This window comes from Astatotilapia calliptera, chromosome 3, assembly GCF_900246225.1.
Source record: "Astatotilapia calliptera chromosome 3, fAstCal1.2, whole genome shotgun sequence".
Taxonomy (NCBI): Eukaryota; Metazoa; Chordata; class Actinopteri; order Cichliformes; family Cichlidae; genus Astatotilapia; species Astatotilapia calliptera.
In genome coordinates, this window is record NC_039304.1 from 45437567 (window position 1) to 45455680 (window position 18114).

Consider the following 18114-nt stretch of genomic DNA (forward strand, 5'->3'; position numbering starts at 1 on the left):
TTATGTGTACTGCAGTTACAAAATACATTATTCAAAGTCCAAAATACTTTTGTGATGTCAGGTTTAAATTACAAAACATAAACCTTATATAAAACATTTTGTAATTATAAGTATAATTACATGATATATATTAGATATAATATAAAACAGTCAGTTGTGTTTTGTTTTAACTTTAACATGTCATAATTTGATTTGTAGCAACTTTTACCCCTACAGTGAGCCAATCACTCATAATTCCTACACATGTCAATCAGGTAGGAATGAAGTAAGACATTAATAGAAATAAAGAGTTGTATGTTGACATATAGCCCTTTCCTTGCTTAAATCATTGTTAATATTTTTTGAAAAGTTAACCTGTGATAAGACATAGCATATCAAGATAGAATATGCTAGCACTGATAACATAACATAAATCGAATTAAATCAGGACTTGATGAGACCTTTTGATGAGATATTCACTGTTAGCATACCACATCCATGTTAGCAGTGTATAAACGGACAGTTTAGCATATATTAGCACAGGTATCACACAGCGTCGAGGTGCAAATTTGCCCGCGTCAAGTTAGGGGCGTCTGCCGCGTTTTTGGTCGTGTCTATCGCGTTCGGTGTGAAAACACAGTTACCCTGACTAAAGAAATCTAGCGAAACGCCCCGGGTTGCTCAGTCACTAATTATCGTTACTGTACTTTTATTACAACTATTGTACTTTAAATGCAACAGGCTGCACTCTGCTTCAGCTCCTGTGCAGAACTGATTATTAAGTATCTTCAAACAGCAGCATGTTTTCAGTCCCTTGCCAAATCTTTAAAGACAGTAACACCATTTAAAAAAAAAAGCTTGTACTTTAGTAACTCCTCATCAATAACTATGGACATCAAGAGAAAACTGTGGAACTGAAAAAAATGTAAGAGAAGAGCTTCAGATCCTGGGTGGGTGAGGACAGAGAAGGATCAGTGTTTTTTTTTGTTTGTTTGTTTTTTATTTCAGATTTGAGAGAAAATTTATATTTGAGTTTGTGATGGTTCTGTCCTCTTTGTGATTACAGGAGCTGCCCTCATATTCAGACCTCAGCACCACCTGTTAGGGTCCATGGGTCGTCAACCCAGTGTTTTGTGTTTTTGGTTCTTTGATTTTTGTTATTTCATTACAGGGAGTGCAGAATTATTAGGCAAATGAGTATTTTGTCCACATCATCCTCTTCATGCATGTTGTCTTACTCCAAGCTGTATAGGCTCGAAAGCCTACTACCAATTAAGCATATTAGGTGATGTGCATCTCTGTAATGAGAAGGGGTGTGGTCTAATGACATCAACACCCTATATCAGGTGTGCATAATTATTAGGCAACGTCCTTTCCTTTGGCAAAATGGGTCAAAAGAAGGACTTGTCAGGCTCAGAAAAGTCAAAAATAGTGAGATATCTTGCAGAGGGATGCAGCAGTCTCAAAATTGCAAAGCTTCTGCAGCGTGATCATCGAACAATCAAGCGTTTCATTCAAAATAGTCAACAGGGTCGCAAGAAGCGTGTGGAAAAACCAAGGCGCAAAATAACTGCCCATGAACTGAGAAAAGTCAAGTGTGCAGCTGCCAAGATGCCACTTGCCAACAGTTTGGCCATATTTCAGAGCTGCAACATCACTGGAGTGCCCAAAAGCACAAGGTGTGCAATACTCAGAGACATGAAAGACGACCACCACTGAACAAGACACACAAGCTGAAACGTCAAGACTGGGCCAAGAAATATCTCAAGACTGATTTTTCTAAGGTTTTATGGACTGATGAAATGAGAGTGAGTCTTGATGGGCCAGATGGATGGGCCCGTGGCTGGATTGGTAAAGGGCAGAGAGCTCCAGTCCAACTCAGACGCCAGCAAGGTGGAGGTGGAGTACTGGTTTGGGCTGGTATCATCAAAGATGAGCTTGTGGGGCCTTTTCGGGTTGAGGATGGAGTCAAGCTCAACTCCCAGTCCTACTGCCAGTTTCTGGAAGACACCTTCTTCAAGCAGTGGTACAGGAAGAAGTCTGCATCCTTCAAGAAAAACATGATTTTCATGCAGGACAATGCTCCATCACACGCGTCCAAGTACTCCACAGCGTGGCTGGCAAGAAAGGGTATAAAAGAAGAAAAACTAATGACATGGCCTCCTTGTTCACCTGATCTGAACCCCATTGAGAACCTGTGGTCCATCATCAAATGTGAGATTTACAAGGAGGGAAAACAGTACACCTCTCTGAACAGTGTCTGGGAGGCTGTGGTTGCTGCTGCACGCAATGTTGATGGTGAACAGATCAAAACACTGACAGAATCCATGGATGGCAGGCTTTTGAGTGTCATTGCAAAGAAAGGTGGCTATATTGGTCGCTGATTTGTTTTTATTTTGTTTTTGAATGTCAGAAATGTATATTTGTGAATGTGGAGATGTTATATTGGTTTCACTGGTAAAAATAAATAATTGAAATGGGTATATATTCGTTTTTTGTTAAGTTGCCTAATAATTATGCACAGTAATAGTCACCTGCACACACAGATATCCCCCTAAAATAGCTAAAACTAAAAACTACTTCCAAAAACATTCAGCTTTGATATTAATGAGTTTTTTGGGTTCATTGAGAACATGGTTGTTGTTCAATAATAAAATTATTCCTCAAAAATACAACTTGCCTAATAATTCTGCACTCCCTATATATTCTAGCTTTGCTTTATGGGTTTTAGGATTATTCTTAGTTTAGGTTCTCTGGGTGGGGTTTGGTTAGAGTTTTAGTGTTCTGGTTTTCTGTCTGTGTTCCATAGTTGCTGTCTCCCCTGTCTGCTATATCCCCACGTCCAGTCAGTGTCTGTCCTGGTCCCACGTCTCTGTTCCATTTGTTATAGTGCCTGCCTGAGTCTGTGTTATGTTTCCTGTTTTACTTTGAAAGTCCATGTCTGATGTTATTGTGTCTGGTTTTGCTTCCCCTTGTCTCTTTAGGCCTGATTTGCCCCAGCTGTGTTTCCCTCCTGTTACCCATTCCCTGATTGCTCCCTCTGTGTATTTAAGCCCTGTGTTTCTTTGTGTCTGTGTCGTGATCTACTCTCATTTATGCTGTGTGTGCCGTCTGCCTGGTCATGTAAGTTTATTTGGATTTTTGTTACGTTTTGCCATCTAGCAATAAAAGCTGAGTTTTGAGTTACTTTCCGCCTCCGAGTGTCAGCACATTGGGTCCTTCTACTTCCGTTCCTGCCTGCACACAGCCCTAACCTGACACTAATGATGGGCAGATGAAGCCCCATGAAGCACTGAAGCTTTTCATCCAATTGGTTCACCCCAACGCGAAGCTTCATGAAGCTTCATTTGCTCTAGCAGGACACCTACTGGACGTAAAAATAATAGCTGGCATGAATTTGAAGAGTGTGGCATTTTGCACACAGCCTGTAAATGTCAACAACAAAAGGAGTGTGTAAAACATGTATATTGTAGTGATGGCAGTATACTGTGTATATTTATATTGGCAGTATGGGAAATGATTATTTGGAAATGCTTGAAATGGAAATGATCATTTACTGTGAGGTGAGGTGTGGTTGGGGTGTGGACACACTGAGGCTTTGAGCCTCAGTCCTGCCTGTTCACATTTTATTCTGTAAAAACTAAATTTTCACTGCTTTTATAACCTTTAGTGGGGAGAACGTAGCTAGGATTTAATGATTTAACAAATCTTTTGAATCCTTTGTCCTCCACAATGCTAAATGGCTGGGAGTCCTCAATCACCATGCTGACCAGGTCTTCATCTATTTGAGATTGTTCTCCTGAGGAAAGACAACAAAAACAAAGCACAAATATAAATATCACACACGTAACTTATAACAGTTGTATAATATTGTTATATCATTTAGTAACATTACTGCATGCTATATTATCATTGCATTTGATGGCTCACCTGGTCTTGCTCCACAATCGGTGTTCCCCTTATTCTCATGCAAAGCTCTGCAGTGCCTAAGCATGGATGAGGTGTTGTTGTTATATCCCAGCTCCCTGGCACATAGCAAACACTTCACCTTGTACAAAAGTACAGACAGCTTAACATAGGTTTTATTGCACCATCAGTATCATGACAATACATCTTCTTTAGAAATTTACATACCTTGTTGGGAGGAATAAGATCAAAATGTTCCCAAACAGGGGAGGACATCCTCCTCTTCTTAGCTGGCTCCATTCTCTCCTGACTTTCTCTCCTCACTCTCATAAACCTCCAAACTCTCTCCAACTCTCACTAACCGCAACTCTCCATCAAACACCCACATTTTGATTGAAGTCTGAGGGGTTTATATCGCTGTCATATCTCGCGGCAAAGTTCGAACCACTTCATGAACCAGTCACGTGGTACAGCCGGGCAGCGAGGCTTCGGACGTCATCATTTTCAGCTCCTCCCATAAATGAAGCAAGCCTCGATACGCGCTTCGCGGAAACGCCCCCTCCAGCACTCGACACACGCTCCGAAGCCTCGATACAGAACGTCCCATCACTACCTGACACCACCCAGTGACAGCAGACAGATCATCCAACATGCTCACATGTTAACAGCAAAATTAACTGATGAAAACAGTACAAAGGTTAAAGTACCACATGTGCTGTCAGTGAAAGCTGCAGCTGTTTTACTGATAAAGTTAAAGACAAAAAGTTCATTCATCGCCCATTTAACTTTGTCACTATATATCAGCATCAACAGGATCTCAGTTTGGTGTTTCACAAAGCTGCTGATCTCAGACCTGCACAGCTTCTGTTTTAAACACTTGATGTACTCAGCTGCAGGAAGAGCACAAGCTGATTTTCTCTGACACAGTTAAATAAAATCTGATGAAGGTCAAAGGTTGTCACTTGTATGTTGAACTACAAACTTGTGATCTGGAATTCTTTCAGTTTTTTTGCAGATAATCACTTTATGGTAAATAACAGACTAAGAGGTATTCGTACCAGAGTAACCAGAGTGTTCATGAAATGCTGGGTTTATCCATCTTCTGGGATGGGCCTACAGAGGAGTGCTGAAGATTTCCCGGTGAGGGAGCTGCTGGTGAAGATCATGAGTCCTACTTGATCAATGCCATGAGCTTCAGTCTTCCTGGTGTTTCTTAAATAAAGCCTCTCTCAGTGGGTCAACAGAACATCTGGCACAGGATAGCTGTGATGAAAGAAAGGGAAGAAGTTTCTCCAAACCTCTGGACCCAGGAAACCCAGCTTAGTCCTCATGGTCTCCCTCACTAGTTTCTCCCCAGCGTGAATGTAGCTATTGATATAATATGGACTCTATTATTAAATGAAAAGAACAAATTAGACTACACCACTGAAAGCTGCTGCTGTTTTTAAAGTTTACATGTTACCAGGATGTAGAGGGCTCTGAAGATTTAAACAGTTTCAGATCCATTACACTCACATCCTTATGTTAAAATCTCAAAGGACAGCATTATATTTTTGATATTAACTCTGGGCCTCTGTGGAGTGTGCAGCTGATCTCATCGCTGTCTAAAAATGGATAAAAAAACATAAGGAGTGCTGAATGGTTTAATCATACAGACTACTAGAGTAACAGATGTGTAGCAAAGCTAACTAGCTAGCAATAAGCCTCCAACCCATTGCGTATGCTAGTGGCTAATCTAGCAAACAAATTAATAACAGTGATTTTGGATGTTTTAGAACCATGAGATGATAAGGTGTGTGTCTTTTTCATAACAGTTACATGGTTGTATTTACCTTAATTGAACGAGTCATCAGTCATGGTAAACCCATCAGCAAATAAACTGGAGCAGCCGGGCTATGTAAAAAGTGTAGGGGGGTGTATTTGCGGTCACGTCCAGTGCGTGGGTGCACAGTCGCTCCACCTCAAGACACTAATGCGGAGACTCTGGCTCCAAAAATGCAAGATGGCAGCCTCCACAAGCGGGATATTTTGGCTTCATTTTTACACAATGGGAGGAGGCGCTGTTGTCGTTAATGTTTGCTACAGTCATTGAAAAGGGGAAGGCAGGAGGAGACACCAGAGGCGGCAGCTCCTAGTGTCAGGTGAACTAAACTTCAGGTAAGAAGTTATGACCTGCAGTCTATCTGGGTCAGATATAAACCAAGTTAAGGTATAGTTTATTTTCGTTGTGCTGATGTTTTACTGTCAGTTACAATAACTGCGTGCTAGTTAGCATGACTAAGTTTATATACAGCTGGGCGGGTGCTATGATGTTATTGATAGTGAACTTTATTTTATTCATTAAGGTTAGTTAGTAGAGTTGCCAACCGTCCTGTAAAAAACAGAATTGTCTCGTATTCAGAGAAAATATTAGTCGTTTCGTGTTGAGGCGAAAAGGAACAGTTTGTCCAGGACTTCAGTTAGAATGGAAAAAGACACAATGCTGGAGTTATTCTGCATCTTTATGCCGTCAGCTGCCTCTTCTCTTATTCTCTCCCCCCCTCTCCTGTTGCTACTTCAATCATGAAACTGATCAGTTATCACCTGATTGGCTTTTCTCTCTTGTTTATCGCCCAGTTTGCGCTCGAAAGAGGAAACCAGCGGATGTCGCGCTAAACAACAGCAACACGTTTATGCAGCTTGATCAGCTGATGTTTGCTGGAGCCACAATTGGAAAAGCTGCTGTTGATGATATTGGTTTGATATGTGGTGAGACGGAAAGATAAAGATGGAACCAGGAGATGTCCTTACTGAATCATCAGAGCTGAACAGGTTTCTGAGAGACAAATAACACCAGGATCCTTTTCTACATAGCTGACAGCTGGTAAATGTGCAGGGGTGGGTCTAGGAAAGTTTTGCCAGGGGACCAGGTAGGGCATTAACAGGGAAAGGGGCCACAAAGAAATACTTTTCTTTTTTATTTGATGTAAAATGTATAGAAATCATACATATACCAGGAAGAAAGTGTACATCAGTGTTTGTTCATTCACTGCATTTTGTTGATTGATTAAAATATGGTGATTTTCAGCTAGCAGGGCTCAAATTAGAACAGAGGTCAGTCGTATTTGTAGGTTATTGCCAATAACCTTTAACTATTTAAATACATTTTGCTAAAGTGACTTTAATGTCTCCTGTTTTAGAACAAAATAAGAGAAAACATAACTGCTGTTGTGATACCCTTTACCTCTCGCCTGGGTTTGTTGGTTTTGTCAGGTCAAGTAATACAAAGGACTGGCTTTGTTGAGCTTCCTCAGTAAAAACACTCACACAAGTACACACTTGTATTTTTTGTAGTAAATTTACATTCTGGCAACTTAAGCTCACCATCTGCAAACTTAACAAGTGAAGTTCAAGGTTACAGGAAACAAACTGAAGCAGAATTAAGAGCTAAAAGTATATATTTGTTTTTTTATCAAAACCCGTGAGAACACTGTTTATACTTTGTTGTTGTCTCTGCAAAGGTTTCTGTTGGGTCTAAACTCAGACCCCGCTGTATCCAGGACTTATTCCCATGAAAGAAAAACAAGGCAACAGTGTTCGATCGATTTCTTGCGCAAGGGAGGCCTCTCATCTGTGTCCAGCACGACAAATGACCACAATGGTGGCCTCCTCTCGCTGCCTTTTATTGACAAACTTCAAACAATAGTTTACAAAACACCTCCCCCTGCAACCCCCTTTGGTTACATAGACAAGGACTCTGTGTGTGTGTGTGTGTGTGTGTGTGTGTGTGTGTGTGTGTGTGTGTGTGTGTGTGTGTGTGTGTGTGTGTGTGTGTGTGTTTGTTCCTGCTGATCAAAGGGTCATAAAACCTAAAAGCAGGAACAACATCCTTGGTCATAAAGAGGGTAGTCTCCCCCACACCCAATGTATGGTTTACCATAGATAACACAGTCAAACCATACAAAGGGTGGGAAGTTCTACCAAACATCAAACAGACCTTCAAAAGGATGTTCCTGTGATAAAACACTTCAACCTCGCACCCAGAACCTCGAGAATCTGGGGATGGGAGGAAAGAAAGAATTCCTTTCACAGAGTTAAAACAATGGACAAATGGTAAATATAAAAATGACAAATGTTTAACTATTTACTCTAACAGTTTCTATCAATACATCTCAGAAAGACACAGCAAACATTTACTGTAAGGGAGTGATGGGAATAACGGTGTACTGTACAAGTACTAATGGCAGGCAGCAGCAAACGGGAAGAGGCCAAGATGATGACTAAGTTTAACAACAATATTGGTAAATGGTAAATGGCCTGTATTTTGTATTGCGCTTTACTAGTCCCTAAGGACCCCAAAGCGCTTTACACATCCAGTCATACACCCATGCACACTCTGGTTTTGCCAAAGAGTGCCAAAGCACTTTAACCACAAGCATTTGTGAACTAACTTATCTTTCTTGTAGAATTGTGCTCCAAATACACAACTTTGTGCTGACAAAATCGTTAGTTATTCATTTACAAATCAATATTGTCTGTAAGGAGGGCAATCCCCCCCTGTCTACAGCCCTGCATGCGTGAGTCCTGTGATTAAAGCATCTTTCTTTCAGCTTAACGAGTGAACCATCAGCTCGTTCAAACACACGTTAAAGTTTGTTTGGCTTGAGACCACCGAACAGAGGCAGCAATATAACATAGCTAACATTAACAGTGCAGTGAATCCTGCTTGTGCCATGATATTCAGGACTGCAAACCGAGCAGCATTCACTGACTTTCAGCTTAATGTGTTTGTGGATATATGACTGACTTTAATTATCCATAATATCATTATATTCTCTGTAAGATTAAGATCAACTTTTGAACAGTGTCTATTTTAAAGTCAAGGCTTTAAAACCAAGTTAACGCAGAAAGTATAAACATCACTGATGTCACATAACTTTGCTGACATGTGGCCAACAATAGTGATGGCCAACTTGAACCTGAGGCTCCAGTGTGTGTGTCAGAAAAAACAACACATTGCTTCAGAAGCACTGTGTCGAGGCTTGATTCGTATAACCAGAGGAAGGTGATCAGTGACATTCGAAGCTTCATTTAGAAAGTAACTGATTCAGTGATTTATAAGAAAGTCAAACGTGGGATTTATGGAGTGTTTTGATGGTGAGAGACAGCAAACCACTGATTATTCTATAAAGAGACATGGAGCCAGCAAGGAAGATACTGTCACTGCGTTGATTGATACTGTCACTGGGATCAAACTAAAGGAGTGTTCACAAGAAATCATCAGTATCAAACTGTGACAATAAAAAAATCTTCATTAAAGCAGCCAAGAATGGGATAAGTTTGATGTGAATCTTTGGTAATGCATGGCAGAAACTCTGTGCCAATTTTATCAACAAAATAAGGATTTTATCATCTTCTGGATGCAGTACCTTGGCCTCCATTAACATTATGAGGAATCTTTAATCAAGATTCATTCATCAATGGAAATATTAAGCAAGTATTAAAGACTCTTGTCTCTCGGCCTATGACTGCTGGGATTGGCTCCAGTGCCCTCGCGATCCCAAAAAGGATAAGCAGAAGCAAATCGATGAATCTTTACTTTCTTCCATTTCTGCAATATTATTAAGAGTAGAAATATCCTGTCTGAGTGATGCTGAAAAACTCGTTCATGCATTTATTACTTCAAGTCTGGACTATTGCAATTGGTTATTATCAGGATGTTCTTTTTTGCCTTGGGACATAGGTAGGATGTGATTGCTGCTGTTTTATCCATGTGTGGATGCACATGCCCAGCTCCCAAATTGTACCCAAATTCTGTACCTCCCTCCATCCAACCATACACTTCTTTGGGTTTGCCATAAGCCCTGCCTGCCTAAGGTTCTCTGGGACCGTGACCAACCACTGCACATGCTCCACCACTATGAATCACTATGAATGACAACATCATCGAGGTAGGAAACAGCATAAGCAGTGTGAGGACGCAGCTGTCACTCCAGCACGTGCTGGAAAATGGCCGCGGCTTCAAACAAGCCAAACGGAAGTGTGACAAATTGGTACAAACCATAAAGAGTGGAGAAAGACGTTTTTGATGATAATAATAATAGAGGCAGCACGGTGGCACGATGGTTAGCACTGTTGCCGCACAGCAAGAAGGTCCTGAGTTCAATTCCAACATCAGGCCGGGGTCTTTCTGTGTGGAGTTTGCATGTTCTCCCCGTGTTTGCGTGGGTTCCCTCCGGGTACTCCGGCTTCCTCCCACCGTCCAAAGACATGCAGCTTGTGGGGATAGGTTAATTGGAAAATCCAAATTGCCACTAGGTGTGAATGTGCGAGTGAATGTGAGTGTGAATGGTTGTCTGTCCCTGTGTGTTGGCCCTGCGACAGACTGGCGACCTGTCCAGGGTGTACCCCGCCTCTCGCCCTATGGCAGCTGGGATAGGCTGCAGCGCCCCCCGCGACCCTGAAAAGGATAAGCGAATGGATGGATGGATGGATAATAATAATAATAATAATAATAATAAATGCATTTATACAGTGCTTTTGAGATTCACACACTGGTGGAGGTAAGCTACAGTTGTAGCCACAGCTGCCCTGGGGCAGACTGACTGCGAGGCTGCCATTACACGCCATCGGCCCCTCTGGCCATCACCAGTTTTTGTCTTTGGACTGTGCAGACAAGGGAATCTGCCAGTAGGCATTGGTTAAATCCAGCATCATAAACAACCAAGGAGTGCTTATAAAGTCCAGGTCAACCTTTGGCATGGGATAAGCATCAAACCATGAGACCTTGTTCACTTTGTGATAATCATCAAAGAACCGTATAAAACTATGTGCTCACTTCTTAATTACCTTGAAGTACCTTAAACACAACCGGCCCCTCTCAAAACCTGGGACAACTCATCTGGCAAACAGATAAGCATAGGAGACCAAACACTGAGGAACAAATCCTCACTTCATCCTATGATAACAGCATTTTCACCATTTCAGCCAATTCCTTTTTTCACAATTTGTCTCTTCTGCTCAGGCAACCTGTTAGGCCATGGACACACTTTCATGCCAGGCTGCATTTCAAGAAGGTGCACAACACATCTGCAAACTGCTGTTGCAATGAAGGAACAACAGCTTTATTGGAATGTGTGAGATGTTAGTCACAAAGCATTTTAAACATACTCTCTGTTCAGTGTGAGTCTCCTCCTCTGACAAACCTCCACATGTACCACTGAAAACAGTTAAATTAGTTTGAATCAGAAACAAACTACTTGTTCTGAGACCAATTCTTTGTTTTTCACACCAAACTATTTAATAAGACAAACTTTACACAGAGTTAATCAAATATAACTAATGCTTTAACATTATCAGGATTTCATAATAAAAACTACACGTTCCATCTGAACTCTGTGGAGCCTGATCTCAAGTCCAACTCTGAAACCAGAAGAGGATCTTTCTCTCTCTTCAGAGTCATTGTGATCCAGTGATTTCAGTCCTGCATGATCAGGCTGATGTTTGCACAGAGCAGATAATGAAGTGAATGTTTTTGCACATTGGTAACAGTGAAACAGTTTATTTACAGTGTGGGATCGTTTGTGTTCGGAGTATGAACTGAGATTCCTGAAGCTCTTGTCACACTGGTCACAGCTGAAGTTCACTTCCATGTGTGTACGTTCATGTTTGTTACGATGACCTGATTGTGAGAAGCTTTTGTCACAGTGTCTGCACTTGCATGGTGTCTCTCTTGTGTGGATTCACTTATGATTGTTCTTTAAGCTCACGTGCAGTGGTGAAGGATGACCCACACTAGTCACAGGTGTGCTTTTTGACCCCAATGTGGAAGAGTTCGTGTATTTTTAATGTACTTGGTGTGTGGAAGCCTCTTCCACATTCTTTGCAGTAGTTCATTTTGTCTCCAGTGTGTCTACGTTGATGTGGTTTTAGGTCCCGTTGATGATTGGAAGTTTTTCCACAAAGGTCACAGAGAAACTCTTTCCCACCACCACAGTTTTCATAATAAAAACTAGAGATGGACCGATCCGATATTACGTATCGGTATCGGTCCGATACTGACCTAAATTACTGGATCGGATATCGGAGAAAAATAAAAAATGTAATCCGATCCATTAAATATCACGAAAGCACCTCACAAAACTTGCGACACGCCGTAACTCACCTCAGAACGTTAGCACGTCGGAGCAGTATGCATCACGTGATACAGCGGCTGTGGCATGCGGAACCTGTCAGTGGTCTGGATAGCATTTGGAGCTTCGCTAGCAACCCGGCATTTCATCTCCGACAAAGTTATCCCCGAGAGAAGTAAAGCAAGTGTGTAAGTCCATCTCTGAATGTTTGTAAAGCATTCCTGCGTTAAGCTTAACAAACGATATATGGAGCGACTGCCTCTTCTTGCTGCTACTTCAATCATGAAACTGCTTAATGATCAGCTGATCGGCTTTTCTGTCCCGAGTCCGTCTCTCTTGTTTGATTTTGGCCGACTTTGCACCAGAAGGAGGAAACCAGCGGCTGAACAACAGCAGCACGTTTAAGCTTGATCAGCTGTTGTTAGAATTTATTTAATATTACTTTCTAAACCAGGATCTTTTTCTACGTAGCTGACGCTGGTAACTGTGCAGGGGCGGATCTAGCAAAGTTTAGCCAGGGGGGCCGATAGGGCATTAACAGGGAAAAGGGGGCAAAAAGACATATTTTTCTTTCTTATTCTCATTTAAAATGTCTAGCTTTTAATAAATAATTATCTGACACCCAAAGTTTTAATTTGATGTAAAATGAATAGAAGTCAATTACTGTATATAGTAACTATTAAGTCTAATATACCCTCATAAGCTATAGTACTTTTTCCTTTGGGAAGGTACCATCTGTGCAGTCTGCAATTTTGTTGAAGAAAGATGTTGAATCTATTTAATATTTCTTGAAAAATAATTGATTTCTGTGCATTTTTTTTCACACTGCATCAAATTAAGGTTGATTACGTCGATTAAGCATCATGAGGTGGCGCGTGAGGGGTGGTTCCCTATTTTTTATTTATTTATTTTTGTTGTTGCTGGGAGTTGGAACCCTATTAGTTAGGTTGCTTAATATTTATGCTAAGTACTCTTTAAAATACCAGAATAGGGAGGATGGTGTAGGTTTAAGTTTATTAGATTGATCAGTATTGCTGAACTATGAAATTTTTTTTTTTGCATTGAGGTATAACAGAATAGCTTTAGTATAGTTGTTGTTTTAAACTTGAGTATGAACTTATACAAAATGCAGCAAGATATTTAAAAAACAGTTTTGTTGATTAAAAAACACTATATCGGATTCAAATCGGTATCGGCAGATATCCAAATTTATGATATCGGTATCGGTATCGGACATAAAAAAGTGGTATCGTGCCATCTCTAATAAAAACTACAGATTCCATCTGAACTCTGTGGAGTTTACTGATGAGACTTGTTCCAAATAATCAGGTTAGAATTACAGGATAAAAAAAATCAAATACATATCTCACAGTAACTGCACTTGTAGAGTTACTTTCTGGTGTGGATCTGTTGGTGTTTATTCAGGTGATGTGGAGATTTAAAAGTCTTCTCACACAGGTCACATTTATAAGGTCTCTCCTCAGTGTGGATAAACATGTGTTGTTTTAACTGTGCGTCTGTTGCAAACAGTTTCCCACACTGATCACAGCAGTAAACATCATTTCCAGTGTGAATCCGTAGGTGACTATTTCGGTTGTGTTTGTCGTTGAAAGTTTTTCCACAAAAGTCGCAGCTGTACGCCTTAATTCCAGAGTGGGTAACTAGATGCTTCTGCAAGTGGCCATTTTGAGCAAAAGCTTTACCACACAAGCCACAGATGTACTCTTTAACTCCACTGTGAATGAGTTGGTGTTTTTTTAAGCCTCCAGCCCGTCTAAAAGAATTTCCACACAAGTTACAGCTGTACGGTTTTACTCCACTGTGGATGACATGATGTGATTTTAAGTCTTTAGCTTGGGTAAAAGTCTTTCCACACAAGTCGCAGCTGTATGCTTTAACGCCACTGTGGATGAGTCGGTGTCTTTGTAAGCCTCCAGCCTGGGTAAAAGACTTTCCACACAAGTCACAGCTGTAAGGTTTAACTCCACTGTGGATGAGTTGGTGCGTCTTCAAGCCTCCAGCCCGTGAAAAAGACTTTCCACACAAGTAACAGCTGTACGCTTTAACTCCACTGTGGATGAGTTGGTGTTTTTTTAAGCCTCCAGCCTCGGTGAAAGACTTTCCACACAAGTCACAGCTGTACGCTTTAACTCCACGGTGGATGAGTTGGTGTCTTTTTAGGCTTTCAGACCAGGTAAAATCCTTCCCACACTCATCACAGCTGTAAGGTTTAACTCCACTGTGGATGAGTTGGTGTAATTTTAAGCTTCCAGCCCGGTTAAAAGACTTTCCACACAAGTCACAACTGTAAGGTTTAAGTCCACTGTGGATGAGTTGGTGTTTTTTTAAGCTTCCAGCCTGAGTAAAAGATTTTCCACACTCACCACAGCTGTAAGGTTTAACTCCACTGTGGATGAGTTGGTGTATTTTTAGGCCGTCATTCCGAGTAAAATCCTTCCCACACTCATCACAGCTGTATGTTTTCTCTCCCTTTCTTCTGTGAGGTTTGTCGGCCTCCTGAGAGCACTGTTTTTCCGCCTCACGTTGGTCCTGCAGTGACAGAGATACAAACAGAGGCAGTGAGTGAAATGCAGTCGTGGAACAAACTGTAACTCCCTCCATTAGTGGAATTTAATGTGACAACAAACACATTGTTGGTGTATTTCCAACACCTTCTGGTGATAGTGTCACATTACAATGATGTGCAATGAGAGTTGTAATGAAAATGACATTATTGAAGAAATACTGATAAGTGGAGAAAATCTTTTACTTCATAAAAAGTTTTGAGTTCAACAGATGATATTGTTGTTTCAATATGTGCTGATAAAATATGATCTTTGTATTTTCTTCTAACTTCAGTGGTTTTTGGTTGTGAATGTAGAGTCTGTATATATGGAGGAGCCCAGGATGGAAAAGATAAAGCTGCTGTTAACGTGTTTTAAAAACCAACCAGCTGTGCACACAGTTTCAATAACAGTGTAACTGTGATACTTTTCTCACCTTCTGTATTGAAGTCATTGTTTCCTCTGTAGTGGCTGAGCTGAGTCCAAATGGCTGAAATTGTTCCTATGCTGCACCACCAGACTCTTGTCCTCCTGTTACTCAGCTGGGACACAAAAACTATTTAGACGTATTTTATCCCTGACAAAAAGAAGCAGAGCAAATAAACATTACTACACTCCTCAGTGACAACAGTACCTATAAAGCTTCAAGGTAAAACCCCAGAAGCAACTACAAATAGAAAGTCATCAGTTGCATACAAGAACTTGAAAGGTAAAAAGCCACTGACTGTCCTGTATGTCACCGCCTTTAGCCAGGGGATGCTACACCCTGTATATATGTCAATATTACATAGTTCCACAAAGGAGTCCCGCTCAGACTCATTGGTAGCAGTATAAACTCAGCCAACTACAACATTTCCAAGCACCTCATTACCATCCTAGCTCCCCGTGGATGGTAATGAGGTTTTCAAAAAACATTTCAAAAATCACACAACAGCTGTATGTTAGAATTTATTCAGAAATCTCGCAGTCAGAACATGCTATATCATGCTTGGGTAACTAGCAAAACTAGCAAGCTAACCTCCTGCTAACTCGTTTACCGCATTAAATGTAATAAATTCTGTTTTCATGAATGCCTGGATGTTAAACTTCATAGTTACACCTGGTAAAGCACCAATGCTGATCTTTTTATTAAAGATGAAAGAATTTAGACAGTTTTAAACTCTCAGTGATGCCGCAGTGTTTGTTTAACTTTGGGACCTGAAATGGTTTAGGACCCAGATTATTCCCAGATTTGCGAGCACCTTAGTCGGACAAATCCGGGAATAACGATGGCCCGCTTGTATGTTCTACAAAAAAAAAGTGCTTTGTTGTGTATCTGACTGACAAACACAAAACCAGTCAAGTGGCACCATTTTTACAAACCAATTCTGATTCATCCGTTTCACTCAACAATCCACTTTCCTCCGGTTCTCATTCAACGCTGCCGCCGTGCTTTTTCGGCCATGTGTGTATGAACACAAAGGCACTGTGCATGCGCGTTTTACCCATATTCTATCGCGATATTTCATTTTCTTATTGTTGCCTAACAATGCATTACTGTGAACGGCCCAGCCCTACCTTCAAGTTACACACTATGAAAGGCAACAACAAGTTTAATATTCAGAAACCTAAAGTATGTATCAGCAGCAGAATGGAGCTAAAAATAAATGTTTGTTTCAGTTTTATGAAGCTTTGAGTATTTTGGATTAGTAGTACTAACTATTAATGTTTGTTAAAGGTGCAGAATTCTGTGATCAGTGGAAAGGCCAGGCTTGCATGTACAGATGAGCAACGCAGGTGGAATGCAGGGACAGCAAAGAACCTTGAACCTAAACGTCTAAGCCAGATAAACTTCAGACATCACAGGGCAGAGCAGCAGTACGATGTGAACTCCCGGACTGCAGTGACACAAACTCTCCCTAACCCACCATATCACCTTACACATCAAGACTTTATTGACAGCGTTAGCAAAGCACAAGTGGAGCGACTTTTCCTCCTCAAGAACACATTGATTGGAAAGTGTTACAGTGCCTCGCCATCTGCAGGTCCTCACCGCAACAGTTAAGTTGATGAGTAATTCTTTCAGCCACACCAAGCACATAAGCACTTACAAACTAAGCTGTATTCCATGCAGGGCATTCTACCAGGCATATATTCAAGTTTCTGAAAAGCAAGCAGAACAATTACAAGAAGAAACAAAAGAGCAAAGTGCATCTGATTTGTGGCACAACTGTAGGAAACTCAGACTTACAGCAAGCTCTGCTAAAAAAAGTTCCAGTACGTGCCACCACAAAAAATGACAAATTTTTATCTGAGCACATGTATCCTTCTTTTTGTGGGAATTATGAAACAAACTATGGTAAATAAAATGAAGAGCTTGTCATCAGCTGAAAGAACAGGGTATGAACATCCTTCACATGGGTAGTGTTATCAGCATCCAGGAGCCATGGCTCTCTGCGAGTCCTGACGGGGTCATTGACTCAGATGTGCTTCAAGAAATAAAATGTCCTGTGCCAACTTATTCTTCAATCACGGAGTAGCTTACCCAGAAATGCAGCGATATCAAACTGGTAGATGGAGAGCTGCAGCTGCAGAAAACTGGCAGCAGAGGCTATTACATGCAAGTGCAACTTACAATGTTTTGCACAGGGCTCAAGACTGCCACACTTGTGATCTGAACACCTAGTGAGCATGTTTCATTTACAGTGCAATATCATAAACCATTTTTTCATTCTAAAAAAAGTCACAAATGTTGGTATTTTTGCAAAGGTTGCCTTTAAAATTTTTACCTGAGTTTTCATGCAGTTGCAAGCGCTTTAAATGAATGATAAAATAATTGCCTCTAATAACTCTGTTAACATGTTCTGCATAAACACAAACCTAAGACCTTTACAGCCCTTGGGGCTAATCTCTCTGGGACAATTAAATGAAGCCATATATAGTTTTGGCAGCATGTGGCTGGTGTTAATTACTAACCATGGGTGTAAACTTTCATTAAAATTGAGACTTTGCTGCTAATAACCAGCTAGTGCTGATACTAACGCCATTCACCATAGGCTATTATTTAGAAAAAGTATTTTCGTGATTAATTTGTGTGATTAAAATGTGAAACTGTGGCAAACCACATTTAGACTTTCACTTACCGGTGTTGTGCCAAAAGATGATCGCCTGCCTAAAACTGACTTCCAATGTTTCCGTTAGGGCTGCTCAATTAATCTAATTTTAATCACGATTACGATCTGGGCTTTCAACGATCATTAAAAATGACTGAGCCGATTATTAGCCCCTCCCTCATTTATCCGCGACACCTTAAAGGCCGGTCCGTGAAAATATTGTCGGGCATAAACCGGTCCGTGGCGCATAAAAGGTTGGAGACCGCTGATTAAGAGCACCCGAGGAAAGCTCGGAAAGCTAAGCAGAAGTTATTTGGAGAGGAGAGTGACTGCCGTTGGCTGAAAAGACAGGTAAAAAAAAACTTCAGTGGTGTTGCACACTATTTTATATTATTTTTTAAAGTCATTGTTAACCCTTTAAAGCCGGTCAGAGCAGCACGCTCCGTTTTGTGTAACTATTTT

General features: G+C 40.9%; 1 pseudogene; it reads right to left on the bottom strand.

The window, feature by feature from the left end:
* Nucleotides 1-13280: 13280 nt before the first annotated feature.
* On the bottom strand, nt 13281-14495 carry LOC113010827 (zinc finger protein 271-like; annotated as a pseudogene).
* Between the last annotated feature and the right edge of the window lie 3619 nt (nt 14496-18114).